This window comes from Rattus norvegicus, chromosome 9 (assembly GCF_036323735.1).
Source record: "Rattus norvegicus strain BN/NHsdMcwi chromosome 9, GRCr8, whole genome shotgun sequence".
NCBI classification, from domain to species: Eukaryota; Metazoa; Chordata; class Mammalia; order Rodentia; family Muridae; genus Rattus; species Rattus norvegicus.
In genome coordinates, this window is record NC_086027.1 from 59,769,446 (window position 1) to 59,786,930 (window position 17,485).

A 17,485-nucleotide genomic window follows, 5' to 3' on the forward strand; every position below is an offset into this window, starting at 1 on the left:
TAAAGGCTGTATACTGTTACCCAACTTCCACTGAGCCGCACCTCAGTTCAGTTCAATTTCCTGACCTTCTATTCTTCTCCCTGTATCCTGCCACACTTCGTCATGCCCCTTCTTTTTTTCTACCCTTCCTTTCTCTTTCCCAGCTAACCCCCTCCCTCTACCACCCATGATTATTTTTTCCCCTCTTTTAAGCATTCACAGTTGGGTCTTCCTTCTTTTTGAGAGTCATATGACCTGTGAGTTGTACCATGGGTATTCTGAACTTCTTTCCTAATATCCATTTATCAGTGGATACATACCATGTGTGTTCTTTTTTGACTGGGTTACCTCACTCAGAATATTTTCTAGTTCCATCCCTTTGCCTTCCAATTTCTAAAGTCATTGTTTTTAACAGCTGAGCAGTACACCATTGTGTAAATATACCACATTTTCTGTATCCATGAGGGACATCAAGGATGTTTCCAGCTCTGGCTATTATAAATAAAGCTGCTATGAACATAGTAGAGTATGCACCCTTGTTATAATTTGGAGCATCATTTGGGTATATGCCCAGGAGTGGTATAGCTGTGTCCTCAGTTATTACTATGTCCAATTTTATGAGCAACCACCAGACTCATTTCCAGAGTGGTGATACCAGTTTGCAATCCCACCAGCAGTGAAGGAGTGTTCCTCTTTCTCAACATGTGCTGTCAACTGAGTTTTTGATCTTAGCCATTCTGATTGATTATAAGGTAGAATTGCAGGGTCATTTTGATTTGCATTTCCCTGATGACTAAAGACTTTGAACATTTCTTTAAGTGTGTTTCAGCCATTTGAGATTCCTCTGCTCTGAATTCTCTTTAGTTCTATACCTCAGCTTTTGATTGAATTGTTTGGTTTTTAGAGATTAGCTTCTTCAATTCTTTAAATATTTTGGATATTAGCCCTCTATTGGATTTGGGGTTAGTGACTTTTTTTCCTAATCTGTAGGTTGAGAACTTCTGGGGAAATCACCATCCCTGACCTCAAACTATACTTCAGAGAAATTATTATAAAAACTGCATGGTGTTGGTACAGAGATAGACAGGTTGATCAACGAAATAGAATTGAAGACCCAGAAATAAAATCACACACTTTTGAGGACTTTATCGTTGTCGAAGAAGCCAAAAATACACAATGGAAAAAGAAAGCATCTCCAATAAATGGTGCTAATCTAACTGGCATTCTGTATGCAGAAAAATAAAAATGGATCTATGTTGTGGTAAATAGAAACAAGAATCTACCAAACCTGCACTAGTGCCAGCAGCAGTAGGCCACGTGGCATTGGTGGGGTCTTTTCCTTTCTTCTCTTTCCTTTTCTCTTCTTTTCTTTTCTTTTCTTTTCTTTCTTTTTATTGGATATCTTTTATTTACATTTCAAATGTTATCCCCTTTCCCGGTCTCCCATTCATAAACCCCCTATCAAATTCCCTCCACCTTCTTCTATGAGGGTGTTCCCCCACTCAGCAATCCACCCATCTGCCTCCCCACCCTAACATTCCACTACACTGGGGCTTCCAGCCTTGGCAGGAGGACCAAGGGCTTCTACTTTCATTGATGCTCTACATATGCATATGACATATGCAGCTGGAACCATGAGTCTGTCCATGTGGACTCTTTGAATGGTGGTTTAGTCCCTACGAGTTCTTGGTGGTTGTTATTGTTGTTCTTATGGGGTTGCAAACCCCTTTAGCTCCTTCAATCATTTCTCTAACTTCTCCAGTGGGGACCCTGTTCTCAGTTCAATGGTTGGCTGAGAGCATCTTCCTCTGTATTTGTAATGCTCTGGCAGAGCCTCTCAGGAGACATCTATATCAGGTTCCTGTCAGCATGTACTTCTTGGGATCAACAATCTTATCTGGGTCTAATGGATATATGTATATGAGTGGAATTCCCAGGTGGGTCAGACTCTTAATGGCCTTTCCTTCAGTCTCTGTTGCAAACTTTTTCTCCACGTTTCCTCTTGTTAATAATTTGTTCCCCCTTCTAAGAAAAACTGAAGTATCTGCACTTTGGTCGTCCTTCGTCTTGAGCTACATGTGGTCTGTGGATTATATCATTGGATAGTCCAAGCTTTTGAGCTAATATTTATTTTCATCTCAGTCAGCATAGCATCTCAGCAGCTAAATTCCCAATCTCCATCTCATGCTGCTGCTGGCTACTGTTTGAGCCTGACAGCAGTGGCCCTCTTGCAACTCTCTTGATGTGAACTCTGATCACATTCCCAGCATCCACCCCCTGTGGTTATAGTCACAATTTTCAGTTGCCTTATTTTGTGCCATCCTTCACCTGCACAAAGACAACAATCTCAAGATCTATATTTGTCACCTTGCACAAAGCTCAAGTTCATGTGCATTAAAGACCTAAACATAAAATGAGATACACTGAATCTAATAGACGGGAAAGTAGAAAGATCCTCAAACTCATTGGCATGGGGTGGGGGGGTGAATTTCCTAAACAGAACTCCAATGTCTCAGGCTCTGAGATCAAGAATTGATAAATGGGACCTCATGAAACTGAAAAGCTTCTGTAAGGCAAAGGACATAGTCTTTAGGACAAATTGTCAACCTAGTAACATTTTTTGTTTCAGTGATAAAGTACCATGACCAAATCACCTTAAAGAAGTAAGAATTATTTTGGCTTATATTTCCAGAATCATAGAGCTCACTATGGAGGGTGAGACATGGAAACAGAAGCAAAAAGAAGATAAATCACATTCCATTCACATGTCATAGTCAGATAGATAGAGGCTAGGAAGTAATCACATTAAAAACTTGAAAGCACACTAAGAGCCACATACTGACCACAACCACTGCTCTACCTTTTGTTTTATGATCTTTCTTTAGAGTACCACAAGAAGAAAATGTTGGAGTTCAGATAAAGAAATATGAAGGGTGTTTACTATTTAAATGATACTGTTACTATAACTTTATAGTTGATCTGTATATCAAATTAACTTAAAAGTAAATTGAGTGTAGAATTTCACTGGTATAGAATCAACTCACAGTGAAATTAAAGAAAAATCTACACTAGAATATAGAATTAAATATTTAAAAACTCCAGCCAGATCTAATGTAGCTTGTCATTCTGTTGCATCTTGATTAATAGTCATCTGGCATGTTCCAAATACCTGCTAACAGATGGAGTGCTAATCCCATAAGTTAACCACTCTCCATTATTTTCTTAATAACCATTGGTTTTATGCCCTAGAATTTTTCATAACACATTTTAGATGCTGTTATGTAACAGTTTGCTCTACGATTGAAGCATTTTATCTGCAGGGAAGATTCTTACCTAGAAAGATAAATAATTTTAAATAGTTTCAGTAAGTCTCTGAGGTTGACCAGATTCAGTAGGCTCCACCATTACAGAGTGAACAATAAAAACTGAGAATCACTCTTAAAATTAGTGAAGCTGAGCAGCAAAGAAGGCTCTTGGGGAAGAAAAGCTACGAAGAAGACAGATTAAAACTGCTACTTGTAAGAAGCAAAAATCAGCTGAGCTGCCTGGAAAAGATTTAGACCAACTAAGGTACCCAGGAACGATCCCCTCCAAGCTCTTGAGCTGCCTGTTAGCTATTCAGTGTGCTCTGTCTTTCCAGATTGGTAAAATGCCCTGGATGCAAGAATGAGTTTTCATCCTCAAGCTGTCTTTGAGTCATTTTTACTCCTGCTGCTAACCCTTCGCTAACATTCCTTTAACTAGCCCCAATAAAACTTACTGTTTCAACAAAGTGCATTTTGGTGGTATCTATTTTTTGGTCTAACATGAGTTCCTATCTAGGGAGAGAAGGAGTTTGTGTTGTGTATCTCCAGGAAACATTTTGTTACACATTGAATGCCCAGATGTGAGATTTGGATCCAGACAAAGTCCTTCTTAAGAACATTTAAACATCTATAGTGTCATAAGTTTTGTATATGGGTCAGTGTCCTTATCCCTCTACTGGGGACTCTTTCCTGGCTACAGGAGGAAGCCTCTTTACGTTCAGTATCCCCATTGCTATGCATCTAGGCAACACTCATGGGCATTGACTTTTGGTAGCCTGATCCATACCCAAAATTTTCCTATCTAAAAGAAATTCAGAGACAAAGGAAAAGCAGAGACTGAGGGAATAGCCAAATAATAACTGGCCCAACTTGAGACACATCCCATGGGCAAGCACTAATCCCTGCCACTATTAATGATATGTTATTGTGCTTGCAGACCAGAGTCTACTGTCCTCAAGCTGTTTCACCCTGTAGCTGACTGAAATAGATGCAGACACTCACAGCCAAACAGTAGATGGAGCTCTGGGACTTTTATGGAAGAACTGGAGGAAGAATTGGAGGAAGAATTGAAGTCCCTGTAGGGGATAGGAACTCCACAGGAAGACAAACAAAAGCAAGTAACCTGGACCATTGAAGCTGTCAAAGACTGGGTCATCAACCAAAGAGCATACTGGGGCTGGACAGAGGGCACTGACCTATGGTAGTAGAGTGCAGCTCAGTCTCCATGTGGCTCCTCCAACATTTGAGCGGGGGTGCTCTCTAAAGCTGTTGCCTGTCTGTACAATCTGGCTCCTAACATGGCTGCCTTGTCTGGCCTCAGTGGGAGAGTGTGCCTAACCTGCAGAGATCTGATGTGCCAGAAAGGGGGAATACCAAGAGGAGGTCCACCCTCTCAGGGGAGAAGGGAAGAGGAAATGGGGTAAGTTATTCTATAAGTGGGAACCTGGTGTTGGGGCAGCAACTGGACAGTAAAAAATAAATAAATAAATAAATAAATAAATAAATAAATAAATAAATAAAATGTCTATATTGGCACTGCTTCCTACCAGCATATAAATCATGAATTTCTAGTATATAAGAATACTAAGAAATGGAGAGAAACTGGGTAGTGATGTTACATGCCTTCAATCCAAGCAAACTAGGGACAAAGAGACAGGATGATCTCTAGAATCCAAGATCAGACCAGGCTCATCTACTGAGAGTTCCAGGACAGCAAGCACTCCGTAGAGAATCCCTGTTTTAAAAGACAAAAACCAAGAACAACAATAAAATTTAAAAAATAAAAAGGAGAGAAAAAGATACATTTATGATTCGTCACCAAGACAGATACTATGGTGATGGTAATAGGACAACATTTGTTGAAATTCAAATGAAGAAAAATCCCAATTAAACAAGACCATTTATCATTTCATTCTTTCTGAAAGTTTCATTCTTTCTGGCAGTTGATTGGCTAGGAAATGTGATGATATGCTGTGCGCCTATCTAAACAAAGAAAAAATATATTTAAAATGAAGTGTTGAATTTAAAAGAGTCCTTGGGAGAGTGAGATTGCTCATCAAGAAAGAGGAAAAGCTGCACAAACTGATGATTTCAGTCCGATCTCTGGATCCAAGGTTGGAAGGGAAAACTAAATCTAGAGATAGAAGAGTGATATCCATTGCCATAGTCAAATGAGCCAGAAATTCACGGACATTGACTCTCTCTCTCTCTCTCTCTCTCTCTCTCTCTCTCTCTCTCTCTCTCTCTCTCTCTCTCTCTCACACACACACACACACACACACACACACATAAACACACACAGTGAGAGAAGTACATCTGTACATATGTGCACACACAATGTAGTATTGAACTTTAAAAAAAGAGGTGGTAGATGAATATCAACAAGAACCTTTTAGACTAATAGAGACAAATATTTTTACAAAGACTTAACTGACCATATGGAAAGTTCATATACTTGAGACCACCACTTGCCATTAACTACTGTGCTGTTAGTAGCAGAAACCTCATAGAGATAGGGATGGTGTCCAGCTGAGTAAAGGAACCAAGAATGGTGCTCCATTTCTTATAATACTAAATATAGCATAATGAAAATGCATTTAAAAATCTGCTCAGGACACCATATAGAACTGGCTTTTGGTGGTGTTAATCATAATTATTAATGCCAATCTGCAGACTAAGTTATGAGCAACAATCACCAAATAAAATACTAAAGGACCATTTAAATGGGAAAGATCTGCACCTATGCTAAACCACAGTAACTGGAGAGTGAGAGGAAACTAAAGATATCTCCTGTGCTTGTTAAAGAGGGGAGAGTCAAGGGTTGACATAGGGTAAACTAATACCCGATCCATTACAGTTTCCACTACCAATATTCATAGGTGGAAATGAATATAAGTGATTATATATGAAATTTTCTTCAAGTACATGAAATTTTAGTAGTAAATCTTCAAAACCATACAAGGCTATTTTGTTTTTGTTTTTATTTTTAGAATGTACTGTGTATGTTTTATTGACTACTCCACACGTGGTATTTAATTTTCTTTATTCATCTACAAAAGTCTAAACAGTTGTGAGCCCACTCATTTGCTTGATAAAACAAATAAAAGGTATGGGATATGTTGAAGGTAAAATGACTTGAATGCAATATAAAATAAATATTTATACTCAATCATTTGAGAAAAATAGAAAAATAGCAGTGGCAGGACAATGGAGGCTGACATTAAGATTCTGCTCTGTGTATTTACAGGTTGTTATTAATTTTCCTAAGGGATGGATGGTACCAGGCTTTGTATCTTTAGGTGGGCAATTATATCTTATCAATTGAATTTAAGGTTATTGTGTTGTGTGTTCTTTTATGTGACATTTGAGTGTAGGAAAGTGTGCGGCAGCAGGAGACACTGGGCCGCCGAGGAGTTGAGATGTGTTTCCGCCAAGATATCTAACAGATATCTTGGGGCACCGCGGTGCTAGACGTAGCAAGGTAAAAGACAACAATACTTTTTTTTATTTTTTATACTTTTACAACAACAGTCAGTGACACTTGTTCTTATGGTCATAATCATTCTTCTCTAATTGTCTTTGTTTTATCCTATCTTGGAAATTGAACCCAGAGCCTTGAACATATCAAGACAGGCTACATACCAGCCCTAAACACAGTGTTCTAAATTTATCTTTTTAAGTTGTGACACTAATGTATACATTCAATTTTTTCTAGCTCTTTTGTGTTCATGATTAATAATAGGAAACTAATTTTTAAAAAGAATAGGAATCCAAATGTAAGAACTAGTGATAACTCTCTGAACATCTAATCATGATATGATGAAGGACTTTGACATTTCTCTTCATGTACCCAACCTGCGTTTCTAGGATCACCCTTTTGGCCATCCTGTGGTATTCCACTGTGTTATCTTAGAGCCTTTGACTTCCTCTTAGAGTTCCCTTAAACACTTGCACTGTTTACTATGCTGAAATTTGCCACTATATTGTAGGGTGAGGGGAATCACCTGTTTGATATAAGATATCTGAAATGCTATGACTTGCTTTATTCTTCCCATGCCAGGTTAACCAAAGAGAACATCAAGCCTAGAAGCATACTTTGTCTTGAGTTTTATATTTTCTGTTTGATTTACTTGAGAAAAATTTATTCTGCCAAAAATGATTGTGATAGTAATTGAAAGAAAATTTAACTATATAACATAATTACTTATTGAAAGAAAATATGGGAGACATAGACTTACGGATCAGTTACATAAAAGGGTACGTGAGTGGTTTTTTTCTGATTATAATATAAATGATTTACTTACATCGATTGAGTCAAAAGTGATTATACATACAGATAAATGGTTTGAAGCTAGAAAAATCTGTAACACAAATCCTGTGGTAGAATTAATGAGTTGATATTCTTAGATGAATATTATATATCTTTTATTGAAGACAACAGGTTGAGAACATAAATATACAATTTTGTCCATGGTGTTGAACATATGTATACCAAAGAAATGCTTATAGTTGAAACTTAAAATGAAATCATTTGTCCTGAATAGGAATTCTTTTATGAATTTGTTAATCAGTGAAGAGCTGCTGACTTCCTTATAGGACATGTTTTTTATCTCCAAGAGTAATTTCATTTTGGAAATGGAATTTAGGACATTGACAAGTTAATGGTTTCTGAGGGTAAGCCTGGAGTCAGAGCAACTCATCAAAACAATTTACAAGAAAAGAATATGGGCTGCTCAGAAATCTGAAAAGTATTGTGACAGTTTGATATCTGGATGAAATTGGAAGTAACAATGGAGAGCGGGTATCAAAGTTGGTTCTGTTTAACATGAGCGTGGGAGGTGTATTTGAAGCTGAAGGTAATTGTGGTTGATGTGGCTCTTTAAGGGAAATCTGAGAACATATGTATAGAATTAGAGACAATCATTCAAAGACATTAGGGAAGAAAATGCCACAAGTGAGACTGTGGCATATATAAAACAAAACTAAAATTCTAAGAGTCCTGCAGAGAGAATTCTGTGGGAAGGCCACCACTAATTGTTATTAACTATACAAACCACCATTTTTCTCAACTTTGAAACACAGACCACATGATAAATGCAAGAAATAGATACTTATTTAAAAGAAACAAGAACAAATAAACTTGGTATGAAAGAATATTAAAGCTCAAATGTACAAGCAATGGTACTAAATTAGATTTAAAATTGAAAAATTAAATGCAATATTTTCTATAATTTCTATAGCTGTTATTATATGTAATGTGTTTCTCATACTAAATAAGTACTTAATAGGAAACCAACAAATAAATGAATTACAATATGGTTTGTAACATTAATTAATGCAGATACTGAGGAATTAATTCTAATAATAACCAATAGCACAATAAAAACAGACATTAATTCCAGCAATGTTAATTGTAAATATATTAATCTCCTTTTTAAAGAAATCATCCAACTGAATTTACTCATATTAGAATATACAAATCCAAAAGTAATTTATATCCTTATTAATTGGTTACTGGAACATTGTAACTTCCAATGATATAAGGAAAAAAATCTTAATTTAAGTAATCTTGTTTGCATAGCATTAATATAAGAAAAAGTGAATCTTTACACTTAATCAAAATTAAATCTTACTTATTAGCATTTAGTAATTTTAAGCTACTGCTTTTATAATGGTAATGATTATCTTATATCGCTAGCACCTGCATTATAATTATCAATTTATAGTTGGTACTGTACTTATTGTGTTGGCATAGTGAACAAATAATTTAAAACATCAACTTTCTTTAATGATACATCCCTGAAAAACTCTACATCTATAAGGTAAATTAAAAAATCTAGATAAATGCTTCATTAAATCATTTGACTAATTTTCTTAGATTGAATGGGATAAATATTTCTCAATTAAGAATTAACATATGATTGATTGTAGTGTCTTTGCAAATAAGTTAATAAAGGTATGTTGGAACACTTCTTACTTAAACATATCATCTCCCAATTTGATCATTCAATTTTTCTTCCAATGTACTATATATTCATCCTATAAATTTTATTTTACATGACTGCTTATAATTGTCAGAATATCAAATTTCTGATCATGCTTTTTATCTCATTTCCCTTTACACCAGAACCTCAGCAGCATGTGTTCAGAAGTTTACATATTCAAAAAATGAGATTTAGCAAGATGATTCAACTCCAGGATCCGAATCTTTGCCAGTATTGTATATAAAAGCTTTCAAATTATGATTTTCGGCTTTAGAAACAATAGTGACTAATATAATTCAGTCTGACTATATGCTAGAAGAACTTAGGATTATTTTTAAAACATTCACTATATTAAGAGTTGTTATTTATAACAACTAAAATTTCAGTAATAATTACATAATAGCTCTGAATATATTAAGGCACTGGTCTATGTATGTTTATTCAGTTTATGAATTCTTAACATCCTCTTAGATCTTAACTATGTTTAATAACTTCACATATTTGGTATTATTCAGTTCAGTATTCACAAATTTTCTTTTTTCTCTCTTTTTTATCTTGAAATTGTTTTTGTTTATATTTCATGTTATCCCCTTTTCTGGATTCCTGTCCTTAAAACCCTTATCCCATCCTCCATGCCCCTACTTCTATGAGGGTATTCCTTGCCCAAAAACCCATCCCTTCCCGCCTCCCCACCATGGCATTTCCCTACACTAGGGGGTCCAGCTTTGGAAGGAACAAGGGCTTCTCCTCTCCTTGGTGCCCAACTAGACCATCCTCTGCGACATATGCAGCTGGAGCCAAACATCTGCCCAAGTGTACTTTTTGGATGGAGACTTAGTCCCTGGAAATTGGTGTTGATTGTTGACAGGTATTGTTGTTCTTATGGGGTTCCAAACCCCTTCAGATCTTTCAATTCTTTCTCTAACTCCTCCAATGGGGACCCCATTTCCAGTTCAATGGTTTGCTGCTAGCATTTGCGTCTGTATTTTTCATGCTCTGGCAGAGCCTCCCAGGAGACAGTTACATCAGGCTCCTGTCAGCATGCACTTCTTGGCATAAGCAATATTGCCTTGGTCTGGTGGCTGTATATTCGCTGCATCCCCAAGTGAGGCAGTCTCTGGATGGCCTTTCCTTGAGGCTCTACTCCAAACTTTCCCTCTCAATTTCCTCCTGTGAATATTTTTGTTCCACCTTCTAAGAAGGACTGAAGCATCCACACTTTGGTCATCCTTCTCCTTGAGCTTCATGTGGTCTGTGGATTGCATCTTCGGTAATCTGAACTTTTGGGCTAATATCCACTTATCAGTGAGTGTATACCATGAGTGTTTTTTGTGATTGTTATCTCACTCAGAATATTTTCTAGTTCCATCCATTTCCCTATGAATTTCATGAAGTCATTGGTTTTGATAGCTGATTAGTACTCCATTGTGTAAATATACTACATTTTCTGTATCCAGTCCCCTGTTGAGGGACATCTGCCCTATTTTCAGCCTCTGGATACTATAAATACAGCTGCTATGAACATAGTAGAGCATGTGTCCTTGTTATATATTGAAGTATCTTTTGGGTATATACCCAGGAGTGGTATAACTGGGTCTTCAGGTTGTACTATGTTCAATTTTCTGAGGAATCACCAGAAATTTCCACAGTGGCCATACCAGCTTGCAATCCCACCAACAATGGAGATTTCCTCTTTCTCCACATCCTCACCAACATCTGTTGTCACCTGAGATTTCTTATATTTTTGGTTATGAGCCTAGCCTTTAAGAGCTGAGCCGTCTCTCCAGCCCATCACCTGAGATTTCTATCTTAGCCATTCTGACTGGTGTGAGGTGGAATCTCAGGGCCATTTATATTTGCATTTCCCTGATGACTAAGGATGTTAGTTTCTCTGTGTCTCCCTTTAGTTTCTGTTTCTATTATCTGTCCATTGATGTCAGTGGGGTAGAGAAGTTTCCCACTATTATTGTGTGAGGTGCAATGTGTGCTTTGACCTTTAGTAAGCTTTCTTTTATCAATATAGGTGCCCTTGCAATTGGAGCATGGATATTCAGGATTGAGTGATCATCTTGGTGGATTTTTTTCTTCGATGAATACAGTGTTCTTCCTTATTTTTTAATAACTTTCGGTTGAAAATCAATTTTATTTGATATTAGAATGGCTATTCCAGCTTGTTTCTTAGGACCATTTGCTTGGAAATTTTTGTGTAGCCTTTAACTCTGGGTTCAAGTCATTTTTTTGGCACTGAGTTATCTTTCCTTTATGCAGAAAACTGCTGAGGCCCCTTTGGGTTTTGATTTTGTTAGTTTATGTCTTTTTATTGGTGAATTGAGTCCAGTGATATTGAGAGATATTAGAGTCCAATTATTGTTGTTTCCTGTTATTTTATTGTTAGAGGTGGGGTTATAGTTATGTGGCTATCTTCCTTTGTTTTGTTGAGAATTTTGCTCGGTATAGTAGCCTAGCCTGGCACTGGCATTGTCTTAGGATCTGTGTGACATCTGCCCAGGATCTTCTGGCTGTCATCTCTGTCTCCATCCCGCAGAAAGGAGCGACACCACGACATTCTTCTCAAAGCAGTTTATTCAGGAACCTTTCTTTCTGCATGCAAGCAGCAATCTCTCTTTTCTTCCCTTCCTTCTCTCCCTCTCAGGCCCCGAGCACACTCCCTTATATCCTCCCTAACTCCACCTCCTCCGTCCAGACTGTGTAATCTCAGTTCATAGGTCCACGTCTCATGGCCTGATCTTTCGTCATGGTGCTCCTGCGCAGCTCTCACAATGGACATAGCTAGTTTCGGGTGTGTGAGGAAGTCAGGTGCTAGTCATGAGACTTAGCTGCAGTCCTGGGCGCCATCTTGGGACTGCCGCCACACCCGCTCCCCACATCCTTTGTGACTGTATAGCTCAGAATGGCTCCCTACATCTGGCTTTCACAGTCTCTGGTGAGAAGTATGGGTTGCTTCTATAGATCTGCCTTTATATATTCCTTAACATTTTTCCCTTACTGCTTTTAATGTTTTTTCGTTGCTTTGTGCATTTGATGTTTTGGCTATTATGTGACATGAGGAGTTTCTTTTCTGGTCCAATCTATTTGGAGTTCTGTAGGCTTCTTGTATGTTTATGGGCATCTCTTTCTTTAGGTTAGGGAAGTTTTCTCTATAATTTATTTGAAGGTATTTACTGGCCCTTTAAGTTGGGAATCTTCACTGTCTTCTATATCTATTTTCCTTAGGTTTTACTTCTCACTGTGTCCTGAATTTCCTTGATATTTTGGGTTAGGAGTTTTTTGTGTTTTGCATTTTCTTTGAAGATTGTTTCAATATTTTCTATGGTATCTTCTGCCCCTGAGATTGTCTCTTCTATCTCTTGTATTCTGTTTGTGATGCTTGCTTCTAGGACTCCTGATCTTTTTCCTCAGTTTTCTATCTCAGGGGTTGTCTCCCTTTGTGATTTCTTTATTGTTTTTCTTTTTATTTTTAGATCTTGGATGTTTTGTTTTGTTTTTTTTTTTTCAGTTTACTCACTTGCTTGGTTGATTTTCTGTTTCCTCTTCAAGGATTTCTACCTGTTTACCTGTGTTGTCCTGTATTTCTTTAACAGAGTAATTTATGTCCTTTTCACAGTCCTCTATCATCAGCATGACTTGTGATTTTAAACAAAATCTTTCTTTTCCAGTGTGTTGTGATATCCAGGGTTTCCTGTGGTGGGGAACTGGGTACTGATGATGCCACATGGCTTTGATTTCTGTTACTTAGGTTCTTGGTTTGCCTCTTGCCATCTGCTTATCTCTGCTGTTAGCTGATTGTCTTGGTCTCTATGACAGTGACTTGACCCTCCTGAAAGCCTGTGTGTCAGCACTCCTGAGAGACAAGCTCTCTCCCTGTGGAATCTGGGTACAGAGAGCTGTATCACAGGGCCAGGTCCATGCCCAGGTGGGATCTCGTCCCAGACTGCTCCTTAGTTCCTGTGTCGTGAGGGCTCTAGGTAGGTTTCTCTTGGGCCAGAAATGTGCACAGAATTGGTTGTCCCATCTGTGGTCTCAGGAGTGTCAGCACTTTTGCAAGACCAGCTTTCCCAGTTGTATCTGGGTACAGAGAGTCGTGGCACAGTTTTAGCTGACAGTGCAGACAGAAACCAGAAGGATCCTGTCCCACACTAGTTTTCTATACCTACGTGATCCTATTTCAGACCCTTGAGTAACCATGATGATAAGTTATTATTTCTTTATTACCATTCATATTTTCTTTGGATTTGTTTCTCCAAGCTCATTTATTTTTACTTTTTGAGACCATAATCATTAACACACTTTCACCTTCCCCTTTCTTCCTCCAAAACTTCTGGTATAACATTCTTTGCTTTATTTCAAATACGTGGCCCCTTTTTTTAATGCATTGTCTTTATAATCAAATTTATATATGTACATATACATATATGTATTCCTAATAAAATCTACTCAGTCTGTACAATGTTACTTGTGTGTATGTTTTTTGGGCTGGAAATATAATATTGAGTAAACAATTGGTTTGCCCTCAGATATGTATGGTTTTCTGCCATGTTTTTGCAACATATAGAAACCACTAAGGAAAACCATAATGAACTAGAATCATGTAACGCAGTGTCAGGTGGTACACTTTTAAAACACTTCTCACCTAAGGCTGAGAGAAGACAGTGGAAGAAGAGGTGGTAGGACTTTAAAAGTCAGAGGATCAGAGAATGTGCTCTGAGAGCTTCTTTCTTAGTAATATTAGAAATTACACCCCTATTATCTCACCAACATAGGGAAAGAAGTATAACAGCACTAAACAATTCAAAGTAGGTAGGGAAAAGCCCATAAGACCATAACCCTACACAAAGAACTGTAAGACAACTAAGGGATGCAAAGCATAGGAAAAATCATTTCCCTAATTGACACTTTCTTCCTGTCTTTTCTTATTAAAGTATCTGACATACTTGCCACTGAAACTTGTATTTATTAATTACAAAGAACTTTAAAATGCTTTTAAATAAACTCTACCTGTACAGAAATTGACAAGTCCTATCACTATCTGGAAATCTCATCATGAATGACAGGAATAAATCATAACCTAGGCAATTATTTGCACCAGTTTCTCTATAGTGACAAATTTATTTGAATAGTAGTAATAAGTTCTGACTAACATAATTAAATTCATTCAATAAGAAGTTTTCGAGTTCTCTGCACCCAAATCCCGTGGGAGGGAGAGCTAAACCCTCAGAGAAGCAAACACGCCTGGGAAACCAGAAGAGACTGCACTCTGCACACACATCTCACACGCCAGAGGAAAACACCAAACTCCATCTGGAACCCTGGTGCACTGAAGCTCCCAGAAACGGCGGCACAGATCTTCCTGGTTGCTGCTGCCGCAGAGAGCTAGAGGGCAGCACCCCGCAAGCGAACTTGAGCCGTGGGACCACAGGTAAGGCCAACTTTTCTGCTGCAAGTGACCTGTCTGGTGAACTCAAGACACAGGCCCACAGGAACAGCTGAAGACCTGTAGAGAGGAAAAACTACACGCCCGAAAGCAGAAGACTCTGTCGCCATAACTGACTGAAAGAAAACAGGAAAACAGGTCTACAGCACTCCTGACACACAGGCTTATAGGTCAGTCTAGCCACTGTCAGAAATAGCAGAACAAAGTAACACTAGAGATAATCTGATGGCGAGAGGCAAGCGCAGGAACCCAAGCAAGAGAAACCAAGACTACATGACACCATCGGAGCCCAATTCTCCCACCAAAACAAACATGGAATATCCAAACACAGCAGAAAAGCAAGATCTAGTTTCAAAATCATATTTGATCATGATGCTGGAGGACTTCAAGAAAGACGTGGAGAACTCCCTTAGAGAACAAGTAGAAGCTTACAGAGAGGAATCACAAAAATGCCTGAAAGAATTCCAGGAAAACATAATTAAACAAGTAGAAGCCCATAGAGAGGAGTCACAAAAATCCCTGAAAGAATTCCAGGAAATCATAAATAAACAAGTAGAAGCCCATAGAGAGGAGTCACAAAAATCGCTGAAAGAATTCCAGGAAAACACAATCAAACAGTTGAAGGAATTAAAAATGGAAATAGAAGCAATCAAGAAAGAACACATGGAAACAACCCTGGATATAGAAAACCAAAAGAAGAGACAAGGAGCTATAGATACAAGCTTCACCAACAGAATACAGGAGATGGAAGAGGGAATCCCCAGAGCAGAAGATTCCATAGAAATCATTGACTCAACTGTCAAAGATAATGTAAAGCAGAAAAAACTACCGGTACAAAACATACAGGAAATCCAGGACTCAATGAGAAGATCACACCTAAGGATAATAGGTATAGAAGAGAGTGAAGACTCCCAGCTCAAAGGACCAGTAAATATCTTCAACAAAATCATAGAAGAAAACTTCCCTAACCTAAAAAAAGAGATACCCATAGGCATACAAGAAGCCTACAGAACTCCAAATAGATTGGACCAGAAAAGAAACACCTCCCGTCACATAATAGTCAAAACACCAAACGCACAAAATAAAGAAAGAATATTAAAAGCAGCAAGGGAAAAAGGTCAAGTAACATATAAAGGCAGACCTATCAGAATCACACCAGACTTTTCGCCAGAAACTATGAAGGCAAGAAGATCCTGGACTGATGTCATACAGACCCTAAAAGAACACAAATGCCAGCCCAGGTTACTGTATCCTGCAAAACTCTCAATTAACATAGATGGAGAAACCAACATATTCCATGACAAAACCAAATTTACACAATATCTTTCTACAAATCCAGCACTAAAAAGGATACTAAATGGTAAAGCCCAACATAAGGAGGCAAGCTATACCCTAGAAGAAGCAAGAAACTAATCGTCTTGGCAACAAAACAAAGAGAAGAAAAGCACACAAACATAACCTCACATCCAAATATGAATACAACAGGAAGCAATAATCACTATTCCTTAATATCTCTCAACATCAACGGCCTCAACTCCCCAATAAAAAGACATAGATTAACAAACTGGATACGCAACGAGGACCCTGCATTCTGCTGCCTACAGGAAACACACCTCAGAGACAAAGACAGACACTACCTCAGAGTGAAAGGCTGGAAATCAACTTTCCAAGCAAATGGTCAGAAGAAGCAAGCTGGAGTAGCCATTCTAATATCAGATAAAATCAATTTTCAACTAAAAGTCATCAAAAAAGATAAGGAAGGACACTTCATATTCATCAAAAGAAAAATCCACCAAGATGAACTCTCAATCCTAAATATCTATGCCCCAAATACAAGGGCACCTACATACGTAGAAGCAACCTTACAAGGCTCAAAACACACATTGCACCTCACACAATAATAGTAGGAGATTTCAACACCCCACTCTCATCAATGGACAGATCATGGAAACAGAAGTTAAACAGAGACGTAGACAGAGTAAGAGAAGTCATGAGCCAAATGGACTTAACGGATATTTATAGAACATTCTATCCTAAAGCAAAAGGATATACCTTCTTCTCAGCTCCTCATGGTACTTTCTCCAAAATTGACCATATAATTGGTCAAAAAACGGGCCTCAACAGGTACAGAAAGATAGAAATAATCCCATGCGTGCTATCGGAACACCACGGCCTAAAACTGGTCTTCAATAACAGTAAGGGAAGAATGCCCACATATACCTGGAAATTGAACAATGCTCTACTCAATGATAACCTGGTAAAGGAAGAAATAAAGAAAGAAATTAAAGACTTTTTAGAATTTAATGAAAATGAAGGTACAACATACCCAAACTTATGGGACACAATGAAAGTTGTGCTAAGAGGAAAACTCATAGCGCTGTGTGCCTGCAGAAAGAAACAGGAAAGGGCATATGTCAGCAGCTTGACAGCACACCTAAAAGCTCTAGAACAAAAAGAAGCAAATACACCCAGGAGGAGTAGAAGGCAGGAAATAATCAAACTCAGAGCTGAAATCAACCAAGTAGAAACAAAAAGGACCATAGAAAGAATCAACAGAACCAAAAGTTGGTTCTTTGAGAAAATCAACAGGATAGATAAACCCTCAGCCAGACTAACAAGAGGACACAGAGAGTGTGTCCAAATAAACAAAATCAGAAATGAAAAGGGAGACATAACTACAGATTCAGAGGAAATTAAAAAAATCATCAAATCTTACTATAAAAACCTATGTTCAACAAAACTTGAAAATCTGCAGGAAATGGACA